Consider the following 21,460-nt stretch of genomic DNA (forward strand, 5'->3'; position numbering starts at 1 on the left):
TAGCCAAGCATTGAACCATTGCAGTGTGGAAAGGCCAGCCTCAGTATGCCAGAGTTCAGAGGGTTCTCAAGAGGATCCCAAGGCAGTACGCATACTAGAGGGGGCAGAACTTATTAACTAAGAGTAAAGTGAAAGTGCAAGATTCAGGTTGAAAGCAGTTTATTAAGAACTGGACTTAAAAGTCTGTTTGAAAGCAGTTAGTAAAGTAATAGAGATTGTTGAAAAGAAGTTGGAATAGTAAACAGAGTTCAAAACACTTCAAGATAGGACCACACACAGCAAGTTCACAGAATCCAAATGAATTCAGTAATCACACAGGGGTCAAGGGGTTTGGCGATACACAGACATTTGACTGCAGACACATGATCCCAGCAGGAGTATTAGGACTGGTACGGACATGCTCAGATATAGCTTGACACTGGCATTGTCACAAACCAGTCATGAGGAACGTAAACACTTAGAGAGGAATAGGGATTTAGGATTCACAAAATGGTAAGTGCACAGTAGGTAAAGGAAAACAATTGACCAGGCATGCTTGAATCACACAAGGGAATACAAGAACTTAAAGGGAGGGGAGTCATACTAGTATGCTTAACTACAAACTTCACAACAAAATCACAAGTAAAAGAAGGCTAGAAATAAAAGAAACTGAAACAAAAAGAGAAACATGTTGTTGTTGTGGCTGTAATCAAAACTAGGACATACCAGTGAAGATAGAAGTAAGCAGAATGAAAGAACCAAAGAGCACAGATGATTAGTCTTGCCTTGCAACTGGCTAGTAATATCAAATAGCACAAGAGAGGGAGAGCAGAGATTTTAGTAAGAGAGGAGTTTTTTTGAAAACCAAGTCTGTGTTGTTTATGAAAGACTTAGAGTATTTATAGCTGAAAGTAGATAGTGGAATAAGGTAAAAATCATAGTAGTACACTAATTTAAGGACTCAGAATCAATCACTTAGAGAATCAAGGAAGTACTTCCTTGAGTTAAGGGAATTAAGATCAAACGTAAAGATTCAATACCATATAAGGGGGAAAGAAGAATAAGTGCATGATTAAATAAGGAAAGGAGCCAGAGTTATGTAGGCATAAAGTAGTCAATTAGGACCAAATTCAGAAAGACCCAATTAAGGAAAGACCAAGTAAAACAAAGTACCATAGTAAATAAGGTAATGAAATCAGTTAATTCAAACAGACGAGTAGAATTCTAGGGCTTTGAAGGAAAATCGTTCAATTACCAACAGTTAAGGAAAATCATAACCAATTATGGGGAGTAATGATTCTGTATATTTTCAACATATAAATAGAGATGAATGCACAGAAGTAGAAAACAAACAAGGTCAATTATATAGGCAGAAAGAAACAAGAGATGAGCAAACACAGTTGTATAGAAGTGATATAAGTAGGCTAAAGATTCAGCAGAACATATTCGAAGCATGGTGAGAGATTAACAAGACCAAAGAAAATCAGGCTAACACGCAGAGCCAAGGCAAAGAAAATCAGGCCAACACATGGAACCAAAGTGAAGAAAATCATGCTAACACACAGAAACAAGTGAAGAAAATCATGCTAACACACAGAAGTAAGTAAAGAAAATCATGATAACACATAGAAGCAAGTAAAGAGAATCATGCTAACACACAGAAGTAAGTAAAGAGAATCATGCTAACACACAGAAACAAGTAAAGAAAACCATGCTAACATGAGTAAAGAGAATTATGCTAACACACAGAAACAAGTAAAGAAAAAAAATCTTTAAAAATAAGGGCTTTTAAAAGATTCGAGTTAGAAAGCAGTAGGAACACAAAATCGGTCAAGATAAACAAGGGAAAAAGGTTTAATCATAAAGAAATCAGTTGAAACAGGTATAGAAAGAACTCCGAGAAAACCCTAGTTTTCCAAAGAAAGTAAAAATGGTTTAGAGTAGAAGATCTTTCAAAAGAAAGCTCGAGAACAAGAAAATCATAGAAGGAAACATACTTAAAGCATGAAATGACATATATCTGAGAGATTCAGAAGAGAGTTAGGGTTTCAAAAAAAAACCTAAGTAGAAATCGAAAGAACCTGTTGTAACTTCACAAATCGTAACACACATGGTGTGATTTTTCCCAAAATCACACCAGAAAAGCTTCGATCAACAGAATAAGAAACCCTAGGTCCAAATCGACATGGCCCAGGACCGTTGAGGGCGTTAGAGATGATGAGCGAGGTAGTGACCATTGGAGGCTTGGGGTTTAAGAGATAGTCGCCGGAGATGACCGAAGAAGGAGGCGAGTGGAGGAGTCTAGGGTTAGGTTTGAAAGAAGTGTGGAGATAAGAGAGCATCTGAAGACGGCGCCTTTGAAAAAATGACTTAGGGTTTGGGGTCGATTAGAGTTAAAAAAAATGAAGGGAATGATTTGGGCCGTTGATCTGGGAGATCAACGGTCAAGATTAAAATGGGTAGGTGGGTTCCGGGTTTGGGTAAGGGTTAATAGTGTATGGGTCGGGTGATTTGGGTGTGATATTGGGCTGGGAAGGGGTCCAATTTTGGCTGTTATTTAAATAGTCAATTTTTCCCTATTTAATTTATAAAAAATAATAGGTAATTTTTGAAAATTAAATTAAGGTGCAAAAATGATTTAAAATGCATAATTAACAATTTAAAAATATAGGGTCCAATTTTATGCATATAAAATATAATTATATCTTAAAATGGGCTAACATTGCAATTATATGCAATTTAGCTTTAAAAATACTAAATATAATTACAAAAATATATAAAAATTTCCTTAGCCATAATTTGGCATAAACATAGAAATCCAATAAATGAATTATCAAAACAATAATTTTGAAAATAATTATTGGGGATTTTATGGAGCAAAAGGTAGAAAATAAATCAATTTAAGCACTTAAAATTGTGGGAAAAATAATGAAAGCCTTGTACATGCTTATATATGCATATATATGCTATTTTGAAGGCTTTTATGTATATTTAAAATATATAGGGAAACATTGGGTATCAACAGCTGCCCCTCTTTACACATGAAGGATGAAAGAGTTTTCGGGTAAAGAAATGATGGCCAATTTTGATCGGATGGGATGTTTTGAAAGACATAGGCTAAGCTCCGGTTTCGAGTTGCCTACGTATCCCTGGTTTTACAGGAATCAGGACATGTGTAGTTCTGGATCCACTTGCGGAGTATGCTGATGAAATTATTGCAAGAACAGCTACGATGATCGGTTAGGGCTCGGGACGGTTGGAGTGAACCGGAGCGAGATTGCTCATGCTAGGATAGAGATTGCTTACTGGTTACCTATAGATAAAAGATGCTACAAACATATTTGCGAAAATTTAAACATGATGCAAATTCCCTTTGGACAATGAAGGTTCTCTTCGGACGATTAAAGATTACGTCCTTGGACCATGATGTCCTGGGCCATGAATTGTTTAATGAGAGATTCGCAGGCCATGAGATGATGTTCTCGGGTCATGAAAATGGTGTCTTCGAACCATGACGCCTTTGAATAATGATATGCAAATTTGAGAGATCCTCGGGCCATGGCATGGTGTCTTCAGGCTATGGGCTTTAGTCTATGACGCCCTTGGAAAGATTGGTGATGTTTCACCCCATGATATGCAATAATATGATGTAACGAGACAAGGCTTAGTCTTGCAAAATAGAGGGCAGAGCTTAGCCCGATTAAAAAGCAAGTAGATAGTAGTAGAAAGAGCAACATTGGTGCAAAGAGGGATAGTTTTTAGTCCCGTGCAAGTGGGGAGGCAAGGATTATCATGATGCAAATGAGGAGGCAAGGATTAACCTCATGCAAATATGGAGTCAGGGATTAGACTCATGTAGAGAGAAGGCGGCGCTTGGCCTTATGCAAATATGGAGTCCGGGATTAGACTCATGCAAATATGGAGTCGAAGGATTAGACTCATGCAAAATTGGAGACAGAGCTTAGTCTCATGCAAAGAGAAAGCAAATATGGAGGTAGAGCTTAACCTCATGAAAGATGCGGGACAGGGCTTAGTCCCATGCAAATGGAAGGCAGAGCTTAGCCTTAAGCAAATATGGAGATAGGTCTTAGCCTCATGCAAATATGGAGTCAAGGGCTAGACTCATTCAAGATTGGAGACAGAGCTTAGTCTCATGCAAAGAGAAGGCAGTGCTTAGACTTATGCAAAATAGAGGCAGGGCTTAGCCTCATGCAAAATTAGGGACATGGCTTAGTCCCATGCAAATGGAAGGCAGAGCTTAGCCTTATGCAAATATGGAAGCAGGGCATAGCCTCATGCAAAATTCAAGTAGCAAATAAGAGTAGAATATTCCTTAGCTGGAGATATATTCGGTGTCTGGTGGCCCGATTGCAAATATGGAGTCAAGGATTAGACTCATGCAAATGTGGAGTCAGGGCTTAGACTCATGCAAGATTCGAGACAGAGCTTAGTCTCATGCAAAGAGAAGGCAGTGCTTAGCCTTATGCAAAATGGAGGCAGGGATTAGCCTTATGCAAGATGCGGGATATGGCTTATTCCCATACAAATGGAAGCCAGAACTTAGCCTTTTGCAAATATAGAGGCGGGGCTTAGCCTCATGCAAAATGCGGGACAGGGCTTAGTCCAATACAAATATGGAGTCAAGGATTAGAATCATGCAAATGTAAATAGCATATAAGGGTAGAGTATCTTAGCTAGGATAGGTTCAACGTCTAATGGCCGGATGGATGGTGAATCTGCTCTGTGTACGAAAGCTATCGTCAAAATCTTCCTACGTTCAAAGAAGAGTCGTAAGTTTCATGAGGGGAGGTTGGTTCTTGCTTCGTCTGTCGGCCTTGCTTTGCTCCGCTCCGGAAGCCCCTTTCGAGTTCCCCTGGGTAGCATCTGATTGTTAAAATTATTTTTTTTGAAAAATATGCATTCGTTGATAAAAAATAGGATTGTTTTGGAAGCGTATTGATATATCAAGTAGCTTTTGATGACCTAGCAACTGTGACACATTTCAAAGGCATTGCAACTCTCTTATATTGGAATTTTGAGGGTCCTCAAAATTCTGCCTCAGTTTAGTAGATGATTTTTAACTATTTGCGGATGGCGGACCTTGATGAATCCAGTTCTTGACTAATGACTGACTTCCTGGCATGTGATGGTGTTGGCTGGACTTGCTCCGAAATTTTGAGTACCCTCCTCAAAATTCTACCCTAGTTTTGATTCTGGGGGAAATAAAAATTTTATTATGATATGACCGAACCCATAAGGCTACCTACGTATCCCCTCTTAAACGGGAATCAGGTCAAGCTTAGGTCAATAGAACCGGTCATATCGTCCTACGACCATGCGAAGATATCCTCATATTCTTTTAGAAAACAGATGTACTCTTCCTTTTATATTGGTGCCAAATGAATGCTAATGCGAGTTTATTTGACGGTCTCGGCGTCTCCCAAATTTGCTGCTTCTGTTTCGTCCAAGTTGGATTTAGGCTTGTTCTTAAAATTCTCCACTTCCCTGACAATTTCCTCGCTCATCTTCTTCCTCCGAGTCACAATTCTAATGTTGTGTTCCTCATTACATGTCACAGTCACTGGTTCATCAGGAAAAGTAATAATAACACTGTAGAAGGGAAAAGTATAAAAAATAGTAATGAATAATGATAAAGGATAAATGCATTTGATTAAGACTGAGAAAATTGTTCAAACAAAGCTGGGCTCGGTGGATCGAGCATTTATTTTAAACTAAATAAATCTTAAAACAAAATTGCTGGAAATTTTAAATGCCTAGAACGGCTATAAATTTTGCCAAGCTACCCAGGGACTCGGCGGGCTCGGGATGGTGTAGCAGTCAAGTTTCTGAGAATAGCTCCCTTTGCCACAGTCTGAATGGAGCGGCCTTCTTCCTCCTCCTACTCCTCAGTTATGGCACTGCAGTCCATATCCTCATTTTCCAAGAATAGGTCATTCAGCCCAGCTAGTGCTTCTTCTTCAGTAGTTCCCCATATTGTGCCTGCCTGATGGAAAGTTTGTTCCAAACGGGGTATCAGTTGCTCAAGAGGGTAATATGGTCCACGCCATGGAGGCGACCATTCCCTGTACTCCTGCCATGTATACTGGTATCCGAGCCCAAATGTGGTACCATGATTTTTTAGTCGTATCGGCTTGGTGATACCCTAGAGGTTCTTTCCCAACCTTTGTCGGGTTCATATCCAGACCATGATAGTATGCTTTCTATTTTTTTACTCCACCACTTATCCTTCTCGATGGCGTTGACCCGTTCAATATGGTGATAGGTTTCCCCTCCTAGCCTCCTTCTATGTCTGATGACCGGAATGGTTTGACTAGTGTAGATGGGATTGCTATCGTCTCCATAAATGATTACCTCCTGACGGTTCCATTCAAATTTTACGACTTGATGTAGTGTGGAGGGCACGGCTCCAGCAACATGAATCCATGGGCGGCCAAACAAAAGATTATATGAGGCTGGTATGTCAAGCACTTAGAATTCAACGTCGAACCAAGTTGGTCCCACCTGCAAGCAAAGGTTGATTTCCCTTATCGTGGCCCTTTAGGACCCATCGAAAGCCTTCACATTCATGCTTCTGATCTGTATTTCATAGAAACCTTTATCCAACCTTTTTAGGGTGTCCAACGGACAAATGTTTCGACTAGAACCTCCATCAACCAGGACCCTGGAAATGAACTTGTCTTCAAACTATACTGGAATGTGCAATGCTCGATTGTGATTTAGGCCCTCAGGCGGCAGCTCGTCTTCGTGGAAGATAATCTTATGGCTCTCCAACACCTATCTGACCATGTTGTCCATTTCTCCACTACTGATATTATTGGGTACATAAGCCTCGCTTAGTACTTTCATCAAGGCGTTCTTGTATGCCTCTGAATTCTGTAGTAGTGTCAATATAGATATCTGAGCAGGGACTTTGTTCAGATGATCGACAAACAGAATACTCTTTCACATGTACTTTTCTCCACAAGTCATCCGGTCCGGTCTCAATGACAAGCTGCCTAGTAGTGGCATCCTTACTTGAACCTCCCAGGTGTTCAGGTGTGTAGACTCTTCCAGTTCTAGTCATTCCTTGTGCGGAGTCAGATTCCTCTATCTTAGCCTTCCCTTTTTGCCGAGCCTCGGTTACATAATCTCAGGGTATTGCTTTTGAGTTGAATAGGGGTTTGGTTAGCACCATCATGGTAAAAGGTGTGACCACTTCTACTTCAAATGGAGTGGCGGTGGCTGTGGGCGGAGTTACTTCCACCTCGAATGGAACTGATGCAGTTTGCTCAACGTCAATAGGTGCCTGAGTTTGAACCACAATAGAAGTAAGTGTAACTGCAACCTTAAATACATCGCCTTCTCGGATAAGCCCGATTGACCCCTCAGGGTCCCATTCCTCATTCATTTCTATAATATGTACACCGTCACCTCTGTGATTAGGGAGGGGATTGTTGCAGACATTGGGTGCGGCTTCCTTCGCTTGGATGACCTTGTTATCAATGAGTGTCTGGATCTTATCCTTCAATGTTCGACACTCAGCAGTAGTGTGCCCTTTCATACCAGAGTGGTATGCACATGTTTTGTTTGGATTAACCCATTGGATGTATTTTCTAGCGCCACAGCGGGAATAAGAGTGACATAACCTGCAGCCTTTAACCTTTCGTACAATTGGTCGATGGGCTCAGCAATGGCGGTGTATTGTTTAGGTGGCTTACGGTCGAAATTGGGTCTTGGTCTTGGATAATTTTGGTGATTTGGTGGTGATTGGAAGTGGGATGGTTGGGAATTGTAAGTGTGATGGACAGCGGCTGGTTGAGAATATTTGGGAAATGAGGGTTGATATGTAGGTGGTGATTCTTGGCATGTGGGTGGAGATGCTTGGTATGTAGGTGGAGGTGCTTGGTATGTCGGTAGAGGTGTTTCGTATATGGGTAGGGGTGTTTGGTGTGTGAGTGGCATTTTTGGGCCTTGGGCCACCATTACTGCCCCAAACTCCCTTTTCTTCGATATACCACCTCATTGGAGTCCCTTGTTCGTGGCTTGCAGTGCCTCAAAATTTGCTACCATTCCGCTCTTGATTCCTTCCTCGATCCTTTTCCTGAGTTTGATGATATCAGAGAATTTTTGATTTTCGATAACCATCAACCTTTCATAATATTGCAGGTCCTGTGCTCTGACGAAGAATTTATTCATCTGTTCTTCGTCCAAAGTGGGCCTGACCTTGGCGGCTTCCGACTTCAAAGAGTAGCATATTCGCAGAAAGTTTCAGTGGGCTTCTTCTTGAGATTCTGGATGTAGAAGACATCAGGTGAATTTTCTGTATTGAACCTGAACTGGTCCATGAAATCTAATGCCATGCTTACCCAATTGGACCATTTCTTGGGATTCTAGCTGATATACCAAGACAACGCATCCCCAGTAAGACTCCTCATAAAGAGCTTCATCTGAATCTTTTCATCTTTTCCAACCACGACCAGCTTATCACAGTAAGTCCTTAGGTGAACCCTGGGATCACCTGTTCCATCAAACATTTTGAACTTGGGAGGTTTGTACCCCTTTGGCAATTCCACATCGAGATGTATGCACAGATCTTCATAGTTCAAACCTTCTATCCCCCTATCTCCTTCGACGCCTTGAACCCAACTTGTTAACTTTTGAGTTATTCGGCCATGTTCTTAATGAGCATGTCCTTTTCAGAGGGTTCCAATGCACAGGAGATTGGCTGGGTAGAATGTGGTATAGTTTCCACATATATAGGGTTGTTCTAATGGGTGCCAGGAACTTGGGTATAGTGATGGTCATTGGTGGAGTTTTGTGGATCTGGAATGAGTGGTGGCATATTTTAGGGAGTGTGGTAAGTGGTGGTTGGTGGGTACGGGATCGGTTGGTGCTGTTGTGGTGGAGTTGGCATTGTCAATGGATTGATATTTTGTGGCTGAGTATTGTATTGATTTGGCATGGTAGGATTTTGCGGCTGTTGGTTTTGTGTGTTTTGAGGATGTGTTGGGTTCTTTGCATTCTGTTGGTGGATATCAGGGACATTGAGAGTGAGTGAGAAGTTTGCCATATTGCGGACCTACTCAAGTTCTTCTTGCAGTTGTAGTATCTTTTGTTCAAGTCCCAAAACCAGGTCATTCGGGGCCGAAGTACTACGACCATCGGAGGTCTCTGTGTTCTCAATGTTTTCTTTTCGAATTACACTTAAGTCGTCCATCTTTGATTTCCCTCTACTTTTTGTGTTGCTTGGAGGAGGAGGAGGTGGAGGGCCTCTAGATCTGCTATGATATGATGATAAGGCCAGTATGGATGAACCAACCTATGGGGATGGGAATAATAATAAAAAATAAACAAACACAAAGGTAACAAGTTAGTGGGGATCCTGAAATGTTTGCAGTATTCAAACACATATTGTGAAAATGTAAATTCATGTCCTACTTTGGGAATCTCGTTGTGCCCTAGGTAGGCTTAGCGACAAATAAATTTGGAGAACTTCAAATGCCAATAAATGCTTCATTTTATAATATAAAAATAGACGAATCCCAAAACGACACTATCATAATAATAAAAATAAGTCACTACTGGCACTTGGCCTTATTACATTTGGAAAGCGAGTAAACCTAATCTATTTAGTCTCGGAAGGGCCTCCCTAAGGTTGAAGGCTCTCGTTGATCAAATCCTCCAGTTCGCGTAAGTTCACCAGTAAAACGCCTTTTCTAAATGTTCTCCTTCATTTCCCTCAGCGTTCTGGCAGCCGGTGACTCTCTTCCTCACTTTTCCTTCCAATTCCAACAGACTGTATTCCAGATATTCCAGCTTTTTGCTAGCTTTGACGACCCTCTATTTCCATTCATTGATTTGGTCATTTGATGGAAGACTCCTCCACTAGTCTAGCAAGAGTGAGGGTGTGCTAACCATACCAAAGCTGGGGACCTCGTGCCTCATTTTCTGCAAAACTAAAGGGTTAGACCTTACCCCCATCGGACTCGACTATTTATACATTTATGATCAGCATAATAGCATTTAGTCCTCCAAATTAATGCACAGAACATGATTGCGTCCATTGAGATTTTAGAAAACCCGATGGACTTTGGATAAGGCTTATCTTAAAGGATCGTTATGCGGACAACATAACTCATCCAACTAGGTTTGACCATGATGCATGCACAATTTAGATAGAGTAAGGTTTCTATGGGATTTTAGACTGGTATCCTCAAGCAGACAACTTGAGGGGGAAGGCACAGAACTGTCGACTGCACCACTGATTGACTGGTTTTACCGCAAATAAGCCTTTCCGAATTTAAGGGTAATAAATAGGAAGAGCGCAACCACTCATTAAAGCGTTGTTATAGGATTTGATACGCACGAGTGGAATATGATGTTGAGCATGATTTATGCAGTAGTTAATAACATGTAAGCAAGTATTTTCAAGTAGGAAATAATAAATACAGCATTTAAATGATTGAAAGACAGTAACAGAAAAAAGAAAACAAAGAAACAAGTCAAATTCAAGGCAATAAAGAAATCATAAATGCTTAAAAATAGGCAGTTAAGTTCAAATAAGGGAGAAGGGTACGGGATAAGCATGCTCGGACTAATTTGCAAAGACGAGTTTGTTATGGTAAAAGCCTAAAAATATCCCCACCAGAGTCGCCATGCTGCCGCGCCCCCTGTTTTCCCTCCTCGCGGAGAGAGGTCCGGGTTTCAACATTCATGGGGGTAATAACTCATTTCCTTTTGGGAATTGGGTATTTGAAGAGTCGCCACCTAACGGATTATTGTGCGTTAGGGCACCTAGAGCGATTAACTCTTGGGTTGGTTTGTATTACCAGAGATTAGAGTAAGGGCTCGAGATATCCTCGAGGGGAAGGTGTTAGGCACCCCTCTTGTTCCACAACTGTGGGTCCCGACCGAACTTATATTTACAAATTACTCCATGCAAATAGTTGAATCAAATAAGTTACAAGTAAAGCACGTTGGATAGTTTGAGTAGTAAGATAAAGATTTGAACAAGTTAAAAAGTTTTAAAGAGAGGGTTTGATAAAAAGGCGTCCTAGGTTGTTTGTCCTATAGGATCACCCCACGCAATATCCGGTAAACACTCCTCGATGAGGGGCATATCCCATGTCTACCCTTTCCATCCCCTTATTGGTCAGGCAAAGCGAGTGTTTGTTCACTGATTCCTATTGTGTGCTACTACCCGTCCCTTCTTAATAGCCCCGGAGGGAGTTAGGACCTCTAGCTATAAGTGGTTCTAGACGTACCCCAAAGGTTTTAAAGGCAAAAATCTAAGGCGACAGTCAAAAAGTATCTAGGACTTTCACATAATGGGAGCAAGTAAAAGGCTCATAATTCCTCCTCAAACAAACATTCAGGCAGCACGACTCAGACACAAGTAAGGTCTTTATTAATCAATGCCCTAAAGCAGAATTTCTAAGTGGTTATGCAAAAATAAACAACTTTCAGGTACAGAAGTCATAACCTATTAGTTGCCTCGGGCCTCTTCTTTAAAAGCTTATTAGAATTCAGAGACGCGATGATAGAAACAGCTTCAGAGAAATGCAAGTTTTGAAAATGCCCTAAGGCTTGCCTATATGCAGTAATGTGTCTATGTTAATGCGAAAACAGACAAGTTTTCGAAATAGAACCTTTCAATACATATAGGCAGGATATCTAATGGGATTAAAGCAATCATGAAAGGACCCGTTTTAGAGAATGTCGACACTTATTAAAACTGGTTTTAAGAAACAAACTAGGTGAAATGAAGTTGATCTATTGGGCTAATTAGAATTACCAGACACAATTGCGAGTTAGATCCCTATAGACATGATATCTAGGCGTATTACTGTTTTTAGTCAATTTGTAGTAACATATGGGAGACGTACTGAATCGGAATTATGTCCTATAGGCATGGTATCTATACCCGAATTGATTTAAGACATGATGGCTTGGAACCTAGAAACATGGTTTCTAATATGACAAATTTTACGAACATGGTTTATATGTGATGCAAATGACATTAAAAGTGAGGTCTTTTATAGGCATGATTTCTGTTATGATGCAATTGAAAATGGAACCCTATAGGCATGTTTCTACTATGCAAATGAAATTAAAAGTAGAACCCTATAAGCATGATTCTCTATTGCGAAAAAACAATCATATTCAATAAAAACCTATGAACATGTTTTCTAGTATGCAGAAACAATCAGATTCAATATAACCCCTATGGACATGTTTTCTACTGAGCAGAAACAATCAGATTCAATAAAACCCTATGGACATGTTTTCTAGTGAGTGAAGCGGCAAATTTGAAAATAAATCCTAAGAGACGAATTTCTACCCATGTTACCCCACAAGATATACATCTACCTACCGTTTTACTAAGTACCCCAAGTATTTGTTTACAAATTATTACAGGCCAATAAATAAATTACATAAATGAAATAGAAAACCAAGAAGTTATTCTATAGGGAGCCTGCAATTAGGCCCAAGTTTCCCAAAGCCTCCAATGGTCTCACAAGCCTCATTTCCATAGACAAATCAGAGTCTAGGTGCATCAAAGTTCCCTAAGGGTCTCAAAGACCCCGGGCAATGCTTACACCTAGACTTAGTAGCCTAGCATTGAACCAGTGCAATGTGAAAAGGCCAGCCTCAGTATGCCAAAGTTCAGAGGGTTCTCAAGAGGATCCCAAGGCAGTACGCATACTAGAGGGGGCAGAACTTATTAACTAAGAGTAAAGTGAAAGTGCAAGATTCAGGTTGAAGGCAGTTTATTAAGAACTGGACTTAAAAGTCCATTTGAAAGCAGTTAGTAAAGTAATAGAGATTGTTGAAAAGAAGTTGGAATAGTAAACAAAGTTCAAAACACTTCAAGATAGGACCACACACAGCAAGTTCACAGAATCCAAATAAATTCAGTAATCACACAGGGGTCAAGGGGTTTGGGGATACACAGACATTTGACTGCAGACACATGATCCCAGTAGGAGTATTAGGACTGGTATGGACATGCTCAGAGATAGCTTGACACAGGCATAGTCATAAACCAGTCATGAGGAACGTAAACACTTAGAGAGGAATAGAGATTTGGGATTCACAAAATGGTAAGTGCACAGTAGGTAAAGGAAAACAATTGTCCAGACATGCTTGAATCACACAAGGGAATACATGAACTTAAAGGGAGGGGAGTCATACTAGCATGCTTAACTACAAACTTCACAACAAAACCACAAGTAAAAGAAGGCTAGAAATAAAAGAAACTGAAATAAGAAGAGAAACATGTTGTTGTTGTGGCTGTAATCAATACTAGCACATACCAGTGAAGATAGAAGTAAGTAGAGTGAAAGAACCAAAGAGCATAGATGATTAGCCTTGCCTTGCAACCGGCTAGTAATATCAAATAGCACAAGAGAGGGAGAGCAGAGATTTTAGTAAGAGAGGAGTTTTTATTTTTGAAAACCAAGTATATGTTGTTTGTGAAAGACTTAGAGTATTTATAGCTGAAAGTAGATAGTGGAATAAGGTAAAAATCATAGTAGTACACTAATTTAAGGACTCAGAATCAATCACTTAGAGAATCAAGGAAGGACTTCCTTGAGTTAAGGGAATTAAGATCAAATGTAAAGATTCAGTACAATATAAGGGGGAAAGAAGAATAAGTGCATGATTAAATAAGGAAAGGAGCCAGAGTTATGTAGGCATAAAGTAGTCAATTAGGACCAAATTCAGAAAGACCCAATTAAGGAAAGACCAAGTAAAACAAAGTACCATAGTAAATAAGGTAATGAAATCAGTTAATTCAAACAGACGAGTAGAATTCTAGGGCTTTGAAGGAAAATCGTTCAATTACCAACAGTTAAGGAAAATCAGAACCAATCATGGGGAGTCATGATTCTGTATATTTTCAACATATAAATAGAGACGAATGCACAGAAGTAGAAAACGAACAAGGTCAATTATATAGGCAGAAAGAAACAAGAGATGAGCAAACACAGTTGTATAGAAGTGATATAAGTAGGCTAAAGATTCCGCAGAACATATTCGAATCATGGTGAGAGATTAACAAGACCAAAGAAAATCAGGCTAACACGTAGAGCCAAGGCAAAGAAAATCATGCCAACACATGGAACCAAAGTGAAGAAAATCATGCTAACACACAAAAACAAGTGAAGAAAATCATGCTAACACACAGAAGTAAGTAAAGAAAATCATGCTAACACACAGAAGCAAGTAAAGAGAATCATGCTGACACACAGAAGTAAGTAAAGAGAATCATGCTAACACACAGAAACAAGTAAAGAAAACCATGCTAACATGAGTAAAGAGAATCATGCTAACACACAGAAACAAGTAAAGAAAAAATCTTTAAAAATTAGGGCTTTTAAAAGAGTCGAGTTAGAAAGCAGTAGGAACACAGAATCCGTCAAGATAAACAAGGGAAAAAGGTTTAATCATAAAGAAATCAGTTGAAACAGGTATAGGAATTTCAACAGTTTCTGTTCAAGTTGTGACACATTCTCGTTAGGAACCCAAATACCCTGGCCATCAGTGGCCTCTACCCGTTCAGCTATGTTCTCCTTCCTGATGTTGTTTAAATCTTTCATTTTATACTTGCCTTTGTTCTTGCCTTTAGAGGGACTAAGAGGAGGTGTGGGTGGAGGGCCCCTGGATCTTGTGAAATAAGATGATGATGTCAGAGTGCACGAACTAACCTTTGGGGAGGGGAAAAGTAAAACAAAAAGTAAGTAAGTTAGTGAGGATTATAAAAAGTATTGCAATATTTAAACACATAGTGCGGGAATGTAAAGTGTGTCCTAATTTGGGAACCTCTTTGTGCTTAAGGTAGGCCTAGCGTCAAATAGACTTAGAGAACTTTAATGATAAATGCCTCATTTTATTGATAAAGATAGGCGAATCCCAAAACGACACTAAATAAGTAAGAAATAAAAGTCACTATTGGCCATTGGCCTTATTACATTCATAAAGCGAAAAAGTAAATTCCTATCTATTTGGTCCCAGAAGGACCTTTCCCGGATTTGACATCCTTGGCTTCATCGAACAGCTTCCCCAATTCGCAAAGTCCCAGCAACAGGTATGCTCTGGCTAGATGTCCACCTTCGATCCCTTCAGCCTTTTGACAGTCTTCAACCCTTTTGAGAAATTTTCCCTCTAGATCTACTATGCCTCGCTCCAAGTATCCCAACCTTTTGTTGGCACTGATAGCCATGTCTTTCCATTCCTCAATCAGCTTCTTGTTGGACTCTTGTATCTCGCGGTGTTCGCTATCGCATTCACGGATCCTTCTGTGCAGCTGGTTGTACTTGACTTGCGCCTCGGCCTTTTCATCTATAATTCTGTGAATGCGAACGAACCTTGGCTGGACCAAACCATCCCAATTGTCTTCCAACCAACCAGAATATAAAGGGGTGCAACCAGCATGATATTTGTCTAGCTCGATGGTGTCTTTTTTCATTACGATCCTGTAGTGCCACATGTGCTGGGCTTGGCACTTGTGGGAACTGTCATCATTTTGGAAGTCAACTCAAAGATGGCTCATCTTGTCGACCCTAGGTATGACTTGCTTCCTACCTGCTTGCTTCATAACGCGAAGAAGGACGTAAGGGTATGTTCCATTTAGATCAATCAGTATCAGGAAAGGTGCATCTCTGGATCGGGCTATGAACTCCTCTATTGGAAACCACTCGAACATCCATTAAACCTGTTCTTCAGTCAGATTATCAAAGATCTCAACCCATTCTTTGGCATTCTCAGGCTGAGCGAACATGTCGGGGATGTAATTCATTCGCTTTGGATGGTGGAAAGCGATGTGGTCATCCCAGGCCCTTCACTGAATTTCTTGTAGGTATTCGCCCTTTTGGAGATGTTCCATGAGCCAAAGCTGAAGTAGTAGATTGCAGTCTTCAAAGTGTCTCGCTCCTCGTTGACACTTCTCTAAGGCTCGGTATATGTCTGCGATGATCATGGGTACAATGCTGAATGTCTGCCCACCAATCCCCTCCATTAGGGTCTTGGTTACCACAGCCAACCTAGTATGGATTCTCCCTTTCTTCATTGGAAACACGATCAGACCCAGGAAGCAAAACATGAAGACGAATACCCTATGATGGATATGTCCCAAGGATGTGATGCCAAACTCGTCATGGTAGGTACGGTATGATTTGATGTGACCGTACCTTTCATACAGGTAGTCAAAAGGGATGTACGATTCCTTTAGGCATACCAATTCTGCATTTTTCTTCAAACCCATCATTTTTAGGAAACCCTTGCCCGTGCGGTTCTCAGGCATTAGCAAACTCGGGTTTTCCTTCACTAGACCAGCCAATCCTCCTATCTCCTCTAGCAAAGGTATCATTTCGATGTCCCCAAAGAAGAACACGGCCCTTTCACAATCCCAAAATATGGTATAAGCTTCTATTATCATGTTGTTATGCTGAATCTCTAGAAGGGATGGTAGATTACCCAGATATTTTCTGATAAGGGTTTTGTCACTAGAATGTAAATCTTCCCACCAACTTAGCAATCTTGGGTGGATATTGGTGACCATGCCGAATCTGGGGAATTCGTGCCTCATATTTCTGCAAGTCAAACAAGGTTAGGCCCTTACCCCTACCAGACTCGACTATTTAACATCAACAATTAGCATGAAGCATTTAGTTCTCCAAATAAATGCACAGAACGTGATGATGTCCGTTTGGGTTTAGGGAAACCCATTAGACTTTTAGACAAGGCTATCTTAAAGGATCATTACGTGGACAACATAACTGACCTGGCTAGGTTTGACCATGATGCATGCACAATTTAAACAAAGTAAGGTTTCTATGGGGTTTTAGACTGGTACCCTTGAGCGGACAACTCAAGGGGGAGGGCACGGAATTGTCAACTGCACCATTGATCAACTAATTTTACCGCAAATAAGCCTTTTCAAATTTATGGGGGTAATGATATAGGAAGGGCGCAACCACTCATCAAGCGTTGCTATAGTATTTATTTGGCACGAGTGGAGTATGATATTGAGCATGATTATGCAATAATTAAAAGCATGTTGACATGTATTTACATGTTAAGAAAGCAATAAATACAGTAGTTTTATAATTTAAAGCAGTTATAAAGGAAGGAAACAAGAAAGATATGTCAGTTTTGCTTTTAAAGAAGAAATTAAATGCTTAAAGGAATTAAACAAATAATTGCACATAGGGGGGGTACAAATTCACAAAAAAACGGTATGAAATGGTAAAAGCCTAAATATCCCCAGCAAAGTCGCAATGCTGTCGCGCCACCTTTTTCCTCGCGGAGTCCGGGTTTATGACATTTTGGTTGGGACAACTCTTTCCTTTTGGAAAGGGGGTTTGCATTTTGAAGAGTCGTCACCTAACGATTTAAGGTGCGTTAGGGCACCTATAGGGTTCATTTATAACTATGTTTGGTAACCAGAGACAGGGTAAGGGCTTGAAATTATCTTAAGGGGAAGGTGTTAGGCACCCCTCAAGATCCACTAGTGTGGTTCCCGGCCAAACGATTTTTTGTGAATTTGTACAATTAGCAAATAAACAAGTATGGCTCAAATAGTAGGGGATTTAAGTTTAAGTACACAGATGTTTGAAAAACATTTAATGAAAAGCTAGATTACAATCTAAGGATATTTGAGAATGTAAAAGGGGTATCCTAGGTTTGTTTATAATATGGATCACATCAATGCAATACCCGGTATGACACTCTTTAAAGAGTGGCTACACGTGGTATTAATGCACCGGTCATCATATCCATATCTACCCTTTCTCGCCCCGTGAAGGTAATTAAAGCGAGGGTTGGTCTCGACCCCTATTGCATGCTGTTACCCATCCATCATCAGTCCCAGAGGAATTTAGGACTCATATCCTATAAAAGGGGGTTATAGGTAGACCCTTAAGTTTAAAGGGAAAATACTAAGGCGACACATAATAAACAAGTAGGACTTCAATTAAGGGGAGAATGGAAGACAAATGAAAGGCTCAGATATACCTCCGCACACAATACACATTAACAGCATGACTCATACATAACTAAGGTCTAAATTCAGATCCTAAGCATGGTATCTAAGTGGTAACAGCAGAGTCAGATTTATTACCTAACTCAGAGAGGAAGTCCTATTCAGGCTTGCCTACTAATTTAAACGTGCTGACAGTTAAACATTAATCACAAAGACGGTTCTGGTTTTATTTTAAAGTTGATTACCTAAGACTTGCCTAGGTGTAAAATAATATGCAGCAGTTACTAGAATTATTAAAAAATAGTTTGGAATTTATTTTACCTAAAGCATGTTGTTCTAAATGTTGCAAAGACATGCAGGGATTGCGACCAGTTTCACTTAAACAGGATAATCAAACATGAGGCTGTTTTATGTCCTTTTTTCATGCATCAGTAGTTTAACTAGGTGTGACTGAGCGAGTGTGAACAAGATCCTAAAACAGGGTATCTAACATGCACATATGAAAATGCATAATGATTGTAGAATTTCTAAAGCATGATTTCTAAATTCCCAAAGAGTTACAGCATGACTTCAAGGCGTACAGGAGCAACAGTTTTATTTTGATGCTGTTTTTTAGCCTAAAGTAGGATTTCTATGTGGTAAAATGATATCAAATGAGATGCTGAAACAGTAAACCTAAGAACATGGTATCTAATGCATGACATGCTTTGAATGTGTTGGTCTTACATATGGATTCTAATGCGCATATAGAAAATGTAAACCTAAGGCATGGTTTCTACCCCTTGATGTTGATAACATATATAACTATCCTCCCCTTTTCACTAGCCAACCCAAATATTCATTTACAACAGATTATTACAGACCAATATTGAAATGAATTAGATAAGTAGAAAAGAAAAAATAAGAAATTACACCATAGAGAGCCTGAAAATAGGCCCAGATTTCCAACACCTCAAATGCCAAGATTGTTTCATAGCCTTTCTCATATTCGGGTGTGTCAGAGTTCCCTAAGGACCTCAAGGGATCCCGGACAGTGCTCACCCGAATTTCATAGCCAAGACAGAGTAAGTGCAGTATGGAAAGGCCAGCTTTCATGTGTCCAAGTTCAGAGGGAGCTTAAGAGTCCCAAGGCAAGGCTCACACAAAAGGGGCAGAACTTAGTGGTCTAAGAGTAGAGTGAAAGTGCTTGACATAGTTTTGAAGAGATTTATGCAGGAAAACAGTTTGGAAAAAAAGAGACTTGTTTGCAATAGTTTCGTAAAACAACAGGGGGAGTTGTTCAATAGGACAGTTTTGAAAAGAGAGTAAAGTAACAAGAAATAGTCCAAACACAGCATCCAAAACAGGTTCACACATAACCAAGGAATATAGGACCAAGGCAGGTTCAACAATCACAAACAGCGGTAGTGGGATTTAGGAACACATAGATCACATAAGTAAACACATAGTTTCAGGAGCACTTAAGTATAGAATCAACAATATGCTAAGGGATTAGAGAACTTCAGATTTAACATAAAATCATGTAACTTAAGAATTGCCAATTATTTTGCATAGAGAGGTTCATGCCAGAAATCAGAGAAACATAAGTAGGGAAGGGCCACATTGGGGGTATATCAGGAAGGGGAATAACATTTTATAAACATGATGAGTCTAAGGGAGGGGAGATATTCAGAAGCATGTTGATGAAGTGATGAAGTAAACATATTAATTGCAAGTTGAACAACAGAACCATAAGTGAAAACATACTAGAAACAAGATGAAATGAAGCAGTAAAAGAAACACATTGTTTTGAAACTTAAATTGAAATCAAAACATACCAGTAAAGAAGATAGTAAACACAAAGTGAGGGGGAAGAGAGTAGAGTAATCAGCCTTGGCTTGCAGGCGGCTGACTGAGAGCAATGCAAGTAACTAGAGAAAAGAGAGAAAAAGAATATTTTTTGTGTGTGAGAGAGTTTTTTGAACTAATGTGTTCATGTGTAATGAAAAGAGAAGTGGGTATATATAATAGTTTGAAAGTCAGGTCAATAAGGCAAGAATCAATTGTCTAGCAATTATACAACTACAGAATCAATTAAGAATCAAAAATCATCCAAGTCTCCTTTAATTAAGGGAGTAACTTACCAACGGTAGAAAGCAGGTGACAAATAAGGAAAGAATTCAAACAACATAGGTACAAAGTAAGCAATTAGGGCTAGGTTCATAAGGCTCTAATCAAGGAAATAATATAAGAATCAATTAACAGTATAGTCAGCCATGCAATAAGGCAAGAAGTAAACTAAAGGTCAGAAATCAGTAAGGAATATTACCATAGGGAATCAGTAAAGGGTATCAATCACAGAAAATTAGGGATTCAACTAAGAGTAGTAATGATTAAGGGGAATTAACACAAATTGCTATAAATAAACGAAATATTCACAGTATAGGCTAGAAGGAATAAAATCATGAACCCTAATAAACATAGTCAAGTAAAAATCACATAAAGTCAGGAATTTAGCTAGAAAAAATAGTACTGACTCGAAGAATTAGCACAAATTTCTTTTAATAAACAGAATAAACATAGTATAGGCAGAAGAAGCGAAATCAGAAACCCTAATGAGCATAATAGGGTAAAAATCATAGAAACATAGAACATATTCATGAATAACGGACATGCGAGCAAATTAAACGAACAAATAAGCAAGGACAGTTCTCAAAATCCAGGATTAAGACCAAAATAATTAGGTTTTCAACATGATAAATCAGATAAAAAGGGAAAAACTTAAAGAACTATTCAAACATAGTAAGAATCATAGAATAATACCAGAAAATCAAAGGAAAAGTCATTTCGAAAAGGGGGTTGAGAAACCCTAGTTTGACGATGAAAAGGCATTTTTGAAAAATCGGAGAGATTCTTAAGAAAATAGTAAAGACAACTTCGAAAACTCTTAGATCTGTTACAGATCTAAGAACTCAAGAGCTAAAATTAGGGTTTTAGAGAGAGATAACCCAGATATAGAGTGATTCCGGCTTAGAAGCCATGGATCTAGCCGGAAAATAGAAAAATCTTACTTAAACAGGCCAAGGTGACCGGAGAATGGCATAGAAACCATGGGAGGAAAGTGAACCATCTTCTGGTTCCCTTGAGGGCCTCAAGGTAGAAAGGATCTGACATGTGAGGGCCATGGAGGCTAGAGGTGGTGGTGGAACCACCATTGATACCGGGGAGCCAACGGCCGGTGAATAGGAGCCATGGTTATGCAGAGAGCTTGAGAGACAATGAGAGAGTGTAACGGCAGAGTGAAGAGAGGAAATGAGGGTTTGGGGGGTAGTCTATTAGGTTAAATATGGTATGGGGGATCTGGACCGTTGATTAGAATTGATCAACGGTCCAGATTGGACCAGGGATTGGGTCGGGTTGGATTTATGTTTGGGCCTAGGTGTTGGGCTGATTTAATTGGGGTTTGGGGCTAGTTTAATTGGGTTATAATTGAAATAAAATGGGGCTATTTGTTAA

This window comes from Nicotiana tabacum, chromosome 20, assembly GCF_000715075.1.
Source record: "Nicotiana tabacum cultivar K326 chromosome 20, ASM71507v2, whole genome shotgun sequence".
NCBI classification, from domain to species: domain Eukaryota; kingdom Viridiplantae; phylum Streptophyta; class Magnoliopsida; order Solanales; family Solanaceae; genus Nicotiana; species Nicotiana tabacum.